Source organism: Alligator mississippiensis, chromosome 6 (genome assembly GCF_030867095.1).
Source record: "Alligator mississippiensis isolate rAllMis1 chromosome 6, rAllMis1, whole genome shotgun sequence".
In the NCBI taxonomy this organism is placed as follows: domain Eukaryota; kingdom Metazoa; phylum Chordata; order Crocodylia; family Alligatoridae; genus Alligator; species Alligator mississippiensis.
In genome coordinates this window covers 86,394,663-86,405,589 of record NC_081829.1, presented here as the reverse complement: position 1 = coordinate 86,405,589, position 10,927 = coordinate 86,394,663, and the positions used below count along the sequence as shown (strand labels likewise).

At 42.5% G+C, this 10,927-nt stretch overlaps 1 long non-coding RNA gene across 1 annotated transcript; it reads left to right on the top strand.

Moving 5' to 3' along the window:
• Nucleotides 1-1,925: 1,925 nt before the first annotated feature.
• On the top strand, nt 1,926-10,393 carry LOC109282800 (uncharacterized). Its single transcript, XR_002089812.2, has 3 exons — nt 1,926-4,236; nt 4,794-4,908; nt 9,033-10,393. It is a non-coding gene; the product is annotated as an uncharacterized LOC109282800 (long non-coding RNA).
• Nucleotides 10,394-10,927: the final 534 nt, after the last annotated feature.

Sequence of the window (10,927 nt, the reverse complement as noted above, 5' to 3'; positions counted from 1 at the left end):
TAATACAGTGCCTTAAATATAAACAACCAAGCTACATTAAAAGGGCAAGAAAATGTTGAAAATGTTAAGAAATGTGGTCCTGTTCACCCAGGGTTATGACATTTTTTTTCCAGAGAAACTTTTGGCAGAGGACTTCTGAGGTGAAAAGTCCTCTGAAGGATGGTGGATGGGTGCAGTGGCAAGAATTTACCACGGCGGCCAGAAGGACAATAGCAAGATGCTATTCAGAAAGATAAATGGCTAAAAGAGTCAAGATATTCAATGAATTAGTGAATCCCCTCCATATGTGGAGGCTTCAGTGATAAAATTAATGGCCCCTGAAAAGAGGACAGCAGTAGAATCATCATCACCTGCAGTCCCCTGGGACAATATGCCTTCTAGTACTAGTGATCTCAGGCACAAGGGCTTTTCCTTGTGTAAAATTCATTTACTCCAGGACATGGCTGAGGGGCCAACAATGCTGGTGTTACTGCATTTATTATTATCCAACTATAATGTCCTATATTTCAAAATGTGCAATGAGTAAGTCTGAAACTTTAATATAATTCCAGGAATTTTCCAACTAGAGAAAAAAAAATATTTTCTGCAGTTTTATAACTACTGAGCTCTTGCATTTACAGTAAAAGCTCTGTTATCCGGCATCCCCTGGGAATGGAGGTTGCCGGCTAACAAAATATGCTGGTTAATTGAGCGGCCCCAGCCGCCACTTCTCCCGCCGCGTCTGGGGCATCCCTCCACCCCTCTCGCAGCATCTCCGTTCCTCCCACCACATCATCGCCCATCCTGTGGGCCCTGTGGGCCCCGTGGTACAGGGAGGCGGGCCCTGCACAGCCCCACACAGCCTGTTATGCCCCCAGGCCATGAGGGCTTGGTAGCGCAGGCTGCTTTGCCCCCGGTCATGGGGGCTCAGAGAAACCAGAAGTGCCACGGTGGGCACTTCTGGTTTCACTTTATCTTACAAGCCAGCATGCTGGTTAGTAGAACATGTTGGCTTTTAAGATGCCGGATAATGCAGCTTTTACTGTACAAAACTCCAATCACAAAAGATGACTGAATTGCTGATCAGGTTCTTACAGCACTAAGGCAAATATGCGTGGTACATCGAGCAGGATGAAATGAATTTTATAGTAGGAATGATCATGCCCATCTAGTAAATTTTTCATTGCTGAGAAATATTCTAGCCATCACTTTCAATGAATTCTGCCATGCTTTAAGTTGGAGATAAAGCAAATCTGTCTGCCTAGCAGTCCTTTTCAACAACAATCAATATTGAAGTCATAATAAACAAATGGATTTAGCAGGCAAAAGTTGGGAGAATTCTTGAACTGTTTATAAATCTTCCTTTGTTGCTCTTCTTATACATTTATTAAATGCAGACAACCTTTTCAAACCCTCATCTTAATTTGCTGAACCAGGTATATTTTATTTGTATGTAGCATAAATCTACCTTTCCTAATAAGATGACACAAATGGCGCTTCAGGAGGAATGTGGATGGCCTGGAGAGGGTTCAGGGGAGGACTACTCGTCTGGTTAAAGGCCTACAGAAAAAAACCCTATGTGGACAAATTGGGAGACCTGAACCTTTTCAGACTCCGCAAGAGGAGGCTGAGAAGTGATCTCATGGCCACCTACAAACTCATTGTGGGGTCCAGCAAGAAATAGGGGATACAATGTTTACCAGGGCGCCAGTTGGGGTAACTAAAAATAATGGCCACAAACTGGAAGAGAGCAAATTCAGATTGGACATCAGAAAAAAATTCTTTACAGTGAGGGTTGCCAAAATATGGAATAAGCTTCCAAGGGAGGTGGTGCTGTCCTCTTCCTTGGAGGTATTTAAAAGGAGATTGGACAGACACCTGGCTGGGGTCATCTGACCCCAGCACTCATTCCTGCCCATGGCAGGGGGTCGGATCTAATAGGTCCCTTCTGACCCTAACATCTATGAAACTATGAAATACCTTCAATTAGGGAATTGGATGAGTGGGGATGTTTCAAAGCCTGAATTATGCTTAAAAAACATCCTAACATTTTGGTTGTGATAAGTTAAGTGGGATGGTGATAATACTATTATTTATATTCATAGTAACCCATTGAGGACTTAGTAATACAAGGCTTATACACCCATTTAAAAGAAGAGAGACTGGCTAACAGAGAGGTTAGGCCATCTCTATATGACCTCCAGACTGTGGAAGGGGGATACCTGTGTGCTAAACCTTGAAATAGATATAATATAGCTGTGTTACAATACTCCTGGGCACGTATGTAGTTCTCAGAGAATGCCCCTGTGCCTGTGAGATCACTTGTACTAAAAGGCATGCTTTCTCAGGGGACCACTAGTGATGAGTCCATTACCATCTTGCGCTTCTACTGAGGTGGATGATTCTGCTGTGCTTTGCTGGGGCAAGGTGTAGATATGCTCTTGTAAATGGCCTAATATATGTATTAGATGTAGAAACTGAGGCTAGGTACAGACATTCAAAAAGCCTGAGGTGGAATCAATCAAAGTTTACTCAGTTTTCTGTAAGCAATGTAGCTTAGATCAGTAGTGAACAGAACACACGTTTCCATTTTGGGGGGGGGGAAGGGGGAGAACGGGACGGGACAAATCTTAAATTGGGTTCTACCATTTTTAAACCAGTATATATGTGCTGAACTTCTGTTCTGTTGTGGGTAAGGACTGGTTTTGTGTCTCGAACTTTCATTCTGTTACAGGTATAGACCTGTTTCCATCTACGTATACCGGTAAAAGTGTAATGTCTGTACCTGGCCTCATTGCCCATCTCCTGTAGCTCAGTCCTGTGCTTTAGCCATGCGATCATTTATATTAACTGCAAAGAACCTGAACTCTGCCAGTCCCACTCTGTACAGAAGATCAGCACAAAGTTTATGCTTTGTTCTGTGGGCTTGTTCTGTGGGCTCACCTAGCACATAGGTGAATAGGCCCCAAACCACTGCAGCATTCTCTCTACATGCTACTCCCATTAACGTTAATGAATGCCATTCACAAACTTTGAAGGAGATTAGGGAAGGACAATAATTTCCTCATCTGTCATTTTAGCTGGAAAGCTCAATTTGTATTGTGTACAAACATAATATACGTGGTTTAGCAAATTAAGAGAAACAATATTTTACCCATTCGGCACTTAGAAAGAGCCAGTCTGCCTTCAAAACTGAGATTACAGTGTGATACTTGCTCTTTGTGTATGCAAAAACATTTCATTTTAATTGATGCTTGTTGCAGTAGCTAGTGATAATATTTTACAGGGATGAGGTCTGGTGATGCTTGTTAAATAGGAGATTGGAAAGTGAAGTAAATATTTTAATTAGTAATTGATGTCTGAGAGCTGCAGCTGCTCCAGTGGGTTTGTTTATAATAAAACAGCTGGTAAGTCCCAGTATCGTGAGGGGTCTTGTGCCCTCCATTCTCTTTGAAGTCACTGGGAGCTGTGGGTGCTCAGCACCTCAAATGCTAGTGCCAATGTCAATGGAAAATGCTTTGTGTGCTGTTGTATTATTCATCACTAGGGCTAGGGACAGAAGTTACATATAAACCAGTTTAAGTGATCAGAAACTGGTTTAAACCTGCAACAGAACAGAAGCTCAGTGCACATAAACCAGTTTCAAAATGGCTGAAACTGGTTTAAGATAAACCTGATTGAGTGTAATATCAGACTTAACTGATTTAGGTCAAACTGATTTATGAAACTTCTGGTCCACCTTTCTCATTCAGGTTAAATCACAATCCTTTAGCATCCCAGCATACTTTTCAGCTCTGGGCTGGGCTGTGCAATCTGCTCCAGAGAGCAGGGCTGGCCCTGCACCTCTGCTCCCTAGCCAGAGCAGTGAGGGCTAGCTGATGGGTGGAGAAGTGGGGCAAGCCCAGCTGGGGATGCCGCCCAGTCTGCAGGGGAAATTGCCTCCCCCCACCAGGAAAGCTCCAGCTGAGGTCTGGGGCCAGGGAGGGGGGTTAAACACCCTTTCCCCTCTCAAGCTTACTGCGTGCTGACTGCAACTGTAGACTACAAATCCCAGAGGCACCTGGAAGCAGGAAGGGGAAGTGATGAGCAATCCTGCAGAGTCCTGCTGCTGTAATTCTGGACTACAAATTCCAAAAACCTCAACAGCAGCAGGAAAAGGAAGTGAACATAGCCAGAGAGCTGTGCTCTAGTGCCTCTCCTCCCCCAGCTTCTGGCCTGATCCACTGTAGGCATATGGCTTCATTTCCTGTATCAAAGGTAAATGTTTGTTCACTTCTGTTTCAATTTAATCTGTGCATTTTAGACTAACTTGCAAAGACTAAATCAATTCAGCCTCAGGCTTTTTGACTGCCTGTACCTAGCCAAGATCTTAGGAATTCAGCAACACAATGAGGGCTTTGCATGATGTAGAATGCATGGACCCGAGTTATCCCTATCAATCAACCATTACTTTTCCTTCACCTCCTTTGTCAATGTTTTACTGAATTGAAGGAAAGCTCATAATCAGCTTGTCTATATGCCTATCACTATCTTTTCGTTTTATAACTTATTTTAAATTACTGTTCTTTAGTAGGGAGTACAAAGATAATGAATGACACATGGAGTGGGAGAGAGGGACACAAAGTAGGCAGATACTAATCAAACTTCTCTGCAGCCAATGCGATGGATAGGGACAAAATGTATAGTAAATGACTAATTATTGAGTTTCGAGCCATTTTGAAACCAAAGAGGTGTCTACAAGGACTTCAGTCTATTAGATGTTGACCACTCTGGCACTGATGCAGCAAAGTGCTTAATCATGTATTTAACTTTAGGCAGACATCTAGCCCTATTGAAACCTGTGGACTACCAGGGGCATGACTAAGTGTTCAGCTGGATCAGCACCACCGATTACTCACACTTTGTAGAACTGAGCCCCAGAAAATGGAAGTAAGTGCTTGTATTGCCTAAAATATAATGTAAACAGAAGGGTGAATAAAAAGTTTTCGCAATAGTGATATGTATGGAATATCCCCCAAAAGGAAATGTTTGGAAGACTCAACACATGCCATAGGTCATGCCTTTTCAGGGGAAGCTCTGCTTCAAGATTCCTTAAGAAGGAGCCTCATTTAGTCTCACTTTCTCCAAAGACCCTGGCATGGCATCTCAGTAGGCAAGCCTTTGGCTTCGAGACCCCGGCTTTTCTCTATCCCTGGTTTCCCCAGTGATTTGTAGCATCCTTACCTCAGATAGCTCTTCCTTTTTGATCAGCTCCCAGAAGAGGGTTTTTTTCTTCTTCAAAGGTTGTGGTAGCAGGGCAGAGTGCCTACATCCCAAACAGCTTACTCTAGATCCCAGCTTTCTCTGTCTCTCAGGTACGGTCAGCCAGAGTCAATAAAATGTTACAAAACTATAGCAGTCGACACAGAGATTAATGGTCACACACTAAAATTAAACATAATGTCATGGGGAACCAACCAGGGAGCATCCTCTGTGGCCTCCACCAGTCCCAGACTGCCATCTTCTATTGGGGTGGAAAGGGTATGTAGGTGTCCTGCTTATGAAACTATTTACAGCAAAGTGTGATCACGCTGACCACCCCCACTTGTTCCCCATAGAACTGCTAATCAGCTAATTTAGCCTGAGCAGTGGTGGCAGGAGATCATTCAAACAAGGACATATCTGAGCCTGCATTTATCTATTTAGGTTATCTGCTAATCTCTGCACACTTTACCTATCTCCTCACACCTTGCAGCATCCTTCAAAACATTTGTTGGCATCCCAGGATACCTCATCACCCTGGTTGAGAATCACTGGTCTAAACTAGCAGTGTTCAAGGCACTCTGCTTTTAGTTCTGACCAATAAAGGCAGAGCCTGCCTCTCTCTTGTGGGGTGCTATGTGGAAAAGGAGAATACATTGAGCATGCCTGCCTTGCTTGAATAGTCTGTGAGGCCAGGAGGAATGGCAACCCCTGAATCTACTGACTGTACCTTTGCCACCCCAAAATCATAGAAAGCGCAGTGGACCAACCCCTTTTGGTTCGAGTTTCCTGACAACCTTGAAGTGGCGCCAGCCCCCATGGAAGAATGTTGCACTCAACAGAGGATGTGTACTACCACCGCTGAATAAGTACCTCGGAGTAGAGCTTATCTTTGACTATCACAATCTAGCACCAAATAAGTAGTATTAAGGCAGATGGAGTAAAGATAAAACACTATCTTGGCTCATTATGTGTTTAATTAAACAAACCACTTCAGGCACTTCACAAGAAAACAACCTCCTCTTGCTTTATTCTTGATGTGCCTGTTTGAATAGGAATTACTGTAATTAACTCTGGAATTCACAATATCAACATGTGGAAATAGCTGCATAGCCTCTAAACACATGCCTTCTTTGGAATGCAGGTGTTACAGGTTGTCTAAATAATTTCTGTTCATTAGGAATAAAGAAAATTATTAAGGAACTGGCAGTAAATGTGAAAATAAATCTGTAAAATCTAGCTCTCAGAGAGCCTCACATAAAATGTATATACTCTTTTGAAATACAAAGCTCAGCATAATATGCACCACTCTTACCTGATTAAAATCTAACCAAGCCCTGCTATTCACTGATGATACTTGCATCTGTTTGGCCTCTAGCTGAACCTCCAGGTGTCATTCTCCTGGTGGAGTGATTTCAGAAAGGTGCTTTTTTTTTTTTTTTTTTTAAGGACACAGCTTTTAGAAGCTGTTCTGTCAGCTGTGTTGATTTTGCAGTGAGCAAAGATTACATTGCTAACATTTGTAGTGTTGGGTATATTTGAATACCAGCCAGCTTATGGAGCTGGTGAACAGATCATTGAGCATGTATCATAGGTTGGGTCCTCAGCTAGTGGGTATTGATATCACTTTGGCTTCCGTGGAGCTACAGCAATTTACAGCAATTGAACATCTAGCCCTATGTATTCCATATACACCAGGGAACACTACAGCAGTCAGAACACAATTCAAAAAGCCTTAAGTGGAATTGATCTAAGTTAATACGCGGGTTTCTGGAAGAGGCATAGTTTAGATTGGTAGCAAACACAACACACATTCACCCTTGGGTTGAGCGGAGGAGGGGCAAATGGGTTCCACCATTTTTAAACCAGTCTATGGCCCTTGTTACACCTCATGCTGCAAGCTGAACAAATGTTAATCGGCTTTGCATTGTTCAGCTTAGTGAAGCAGTCGCACCTTACGGCAAAAAACCATCTCTGACTGTCCTTCCCCTGCACAGCTGTGACTTGCAACTAGAGGCTTGGTGAGCAGGGGCAGGACCAGATCATTGCTTCTGCTGGGCTGAGCAAGCACTGCAGCTCTGGACCAGCCAGGTGGCTCCCAATGCTTGGACTGCCTCGCTGCTCTCAGGGGGCAGAGCAAGCACCACAGCCTTGAAGCACCCAGCAGCCATGGTGCCTCCCACTGCTGCCCAGACTGCTGCTTTCTCTGCCTGGTGGGAGCAGTGAGGGAGTCTGGGTGGTAGCGGGAGGCACTGTAGCTGCTGCGTGCTCTGAGACTGTGGTGAGCAGCAGGGCAGAGGTACCCCGACATCCCTACACATGCTGACTCAGGAGGGGCCAGTGCATCCTATTAGAAGACTGTGACTTGGGTGGAATAGCTATGTGGAGTGGTTACTTTAGTGGAACAGGTACAGGGTTACATGGATTAGAGAGAATCTCTCCCTGGGGTGGCGTAACTTTAAAATTAATAACGAGTGCTTTAAGCCACTTAATGGTGTTAAGGTGCAACCAATCCAGGGTTTAAGAGTTTCAGAAGCTGCCTAAAATTATTATGTAACAAGGCCCTATGCGTGCCAAACTTCTGTTCTGTTACGGGTATAGACTGGTTTCCAACCACTTTTACTGGGAAAAGTGTAATGTCTGTACCTGGCTAATGCACACGTCTTTCCCAAGCTTGGCTGCTGAGGATGAACTCTTTGGCTAATGTTTCGCTCCTGCTTTACCTTCTCTTTCTCATGCTGTCTTATATTTACTGCCTCCTCTTGTTGTTGTGTGTTGGCATTATGTTTAGATTGTAAGATCTTCAGTACAAGGATTGTTTAATATTATTATTATATTGTTTTATATTATTATTATTACGGTTGTTGTTCTTGTTGTTATTTCCACACCTACCTTGCTATACACTAGGATGCCTCAGTTACTGTTTATGACGTCTAGGACCAATCATAGTACTAAACATCCTCTTAAAATCTAACATGTGTAAGCAAGTGAGATGAAAATCTATGTGAGGAAAGGTGTAGCTGAAAAAGGACCGAGCAGGTTTCCACAGCACCGAGCTTAAGGTCTGACTCATTTTATCAGAATTAAAGTCATAAAAGAGAAATCTGGCTACGATGCTCTGTTCCATTTGCACGACAAGGCGTATGGATCCTGCTGGTAACTGGCAAATATCAGTTAGGGGAACATGCTATCAACTCCATTACAATTAATGGTTTGGCAAGCGTAACTGGCACACAGAGTAGCCACAGAATAACATCTGAAGCCCAGCACATGATGACCATGTTGCCTGTTGCCAGAATGAAATGATGATACAATTAAACATAAGAATCCACTTCTCGTTTTCATGTTCTGTAGAACTTCTGCAACACATTTCTCCAGATTTATGTTTTCACAACACATACAGACACTTCCACAGCTTTTGGCAAAGTACTTTCCAAAGGAAAAAAAACCCAAAACAACATTGCATTAATATGCAAAACTCTGCTATTGTGAATTATACAGACATATTTAATAAGATAACGAACTTGTCCAGGAGACCTTGCTATCATCTAAATAATTTTTCTGGATATGCAAACTAAACTGAACAGAGATGGGGCTGAGCAGATGCCAGGAAAAGAAAAGGAATGAATACTAGATCTAGTTGGAAAAAAAATTAAAATTAGATTTTTTTTTAAACCAAAAGAGGGACATTCCCCTCCCCCCTTCTATTTTTTGTTTGTTTGTTTGTTTGTTTTTACTCTGCTGTAGTTTAAGATAAAAAATAATTTGGGTCCATATCCTCTCATCCCTGACTTTCTTGTTCTGATTTCCAGGACAGTGATGATGCTCACCAGTTCGTTTCATCCCAGGGTGTTCCTGCTATGCCTCATGTCTGCAGTCTCCTCATCCATATAACTCCCTCATTTCCATGGTCCCCCACAACTGCAGGATGCAGTAAAGAGGGGTGAATACCAGTGTACTGACCTTGAGGTGGGCTCCTCTGTTACAATATCACATGGGGTATTACTTCAGATGTAGATCTTCTTATATACTGGATCCCATTCATTATCAGGGACACTTTTCATCTGTTAAATACAAATTGAATACGCTGTACATTATTCCTTGATCAACATGGTGGAGACTTTCATGTCAGTACAGGGGATTTCAACACATCGTTTCCATTACTTTTAATGGAAAATGTGTGGCTGCAACTCTTGCCCTGCATTAAAAAATGCCAACTCTGTTGGAAAATGTGTTGTAAGGATGGGATATAGGGGGACACTTAGAGTAGGTGGTGATCAAGAGGGCAGAGAGAGACAGCAGAAGGAAATCCTTGCCACTAAAGTGCAAATCCACCCTGCCTTCTACTCCTTTGCGTAGTCCGACTAAACACCACCTGGAGCTCATCCTGGAGAGCCCTGGGAAGGTGTAATAGGCAAGCCCTGGAGTGGTAGACAGGACATGTGTTGTGTTTCTTTCTCTGCCACTGACCTACTGTGTGACCTTGAGCAAGTCATTGATCTGTGCCCCTGTTTTCTTTCAGCTGCAGAATCTGTATTATCTATTTATATCATAAGCTTCTTGGTGCCTGCCTCTTACATGGTGTTTATAGAGAGGCTAGTGTAATGTAGCTCCAATTCCGGTTGGAGCACTTCAATGTTACTGTAATTCAAATAATTAATAGTAATATGAATAAGTAGGGGTTTTTTTCCAGGACAAAGGAGGCCTGGGGAGTTTATTGTAAGCTTAGCAATCTATTTTGTTTGTGTGATAAACTAAATGAATTGAGACATTAATATTGCCTTAACTGGTGATGTCCTAGATATATATTGTGTTCACTAGAAATGCATTAAGAACCATCTTCCATGTGAAGTTAATGAAGTTTTTTATATGCAAACTAAGGAACTCCAATTGTAGGGGAACCTCAGTCCCTGCACCTGCTTTGAAAAACCCAGGAGCCCAAATTAAATTGTCTCCCCCCACCATATTAAGTGTTGTGATGTCAAATGATGCAATAAAGAAAATATTAACATAAAAAAACTTAGGTCTCTGCATGAGAAAAGAAGATGCGGCAGATGGCCCATAAAAACTCAGTCAGCCCTTCTGCAAAAATGGAAGAACAGGAATCTTCCTAAAAAATTAAGATGCCCCAACCTGAAGCAGTAACTGTGTTTAGCCATTTTGGGTGAATAAATTAGGGAGATTTACCATGGTTGTTTTTTGTTTAGTTGATAATATATAGTGTGCCAGACAATACGGGCATTCATTGCATGATGATTTTTATATTTTATTAGGAAAAAACTCAGAAAGATGGTCTAATATTTCATATTCTTTTTGCTGTAGGCTTTTCTTTCCAACTGAGTAGTTTTAAGCTGCACCTGCTGTGACTGGCATTTAGCACGCTCATGAATTTTCTAGTTAATTTTGAGAGAGACAGGGTGGTGTGACTAGTGTGCAAATGTTCACTTAAAGACTTCCTGCTTGACTGCTGGACTATCATTGCTTTTGCAGCATAGTAACACCCTTAAAATGCAGCTGTTTGCAGGCTTTCAAATTCAGCAAATGCTTGTTATGCACAAACACAAGCATCACTGGAGGGTAATGGGGGAGACTATATGTTCATGGGAGGAGGTGGGAGCACATCAGTATGGAAAAGTACACATGTACCATTGCATTAATGGAAGACTGTACAGCCCATATCTTGTCACATAAAACACACACCTTTTTT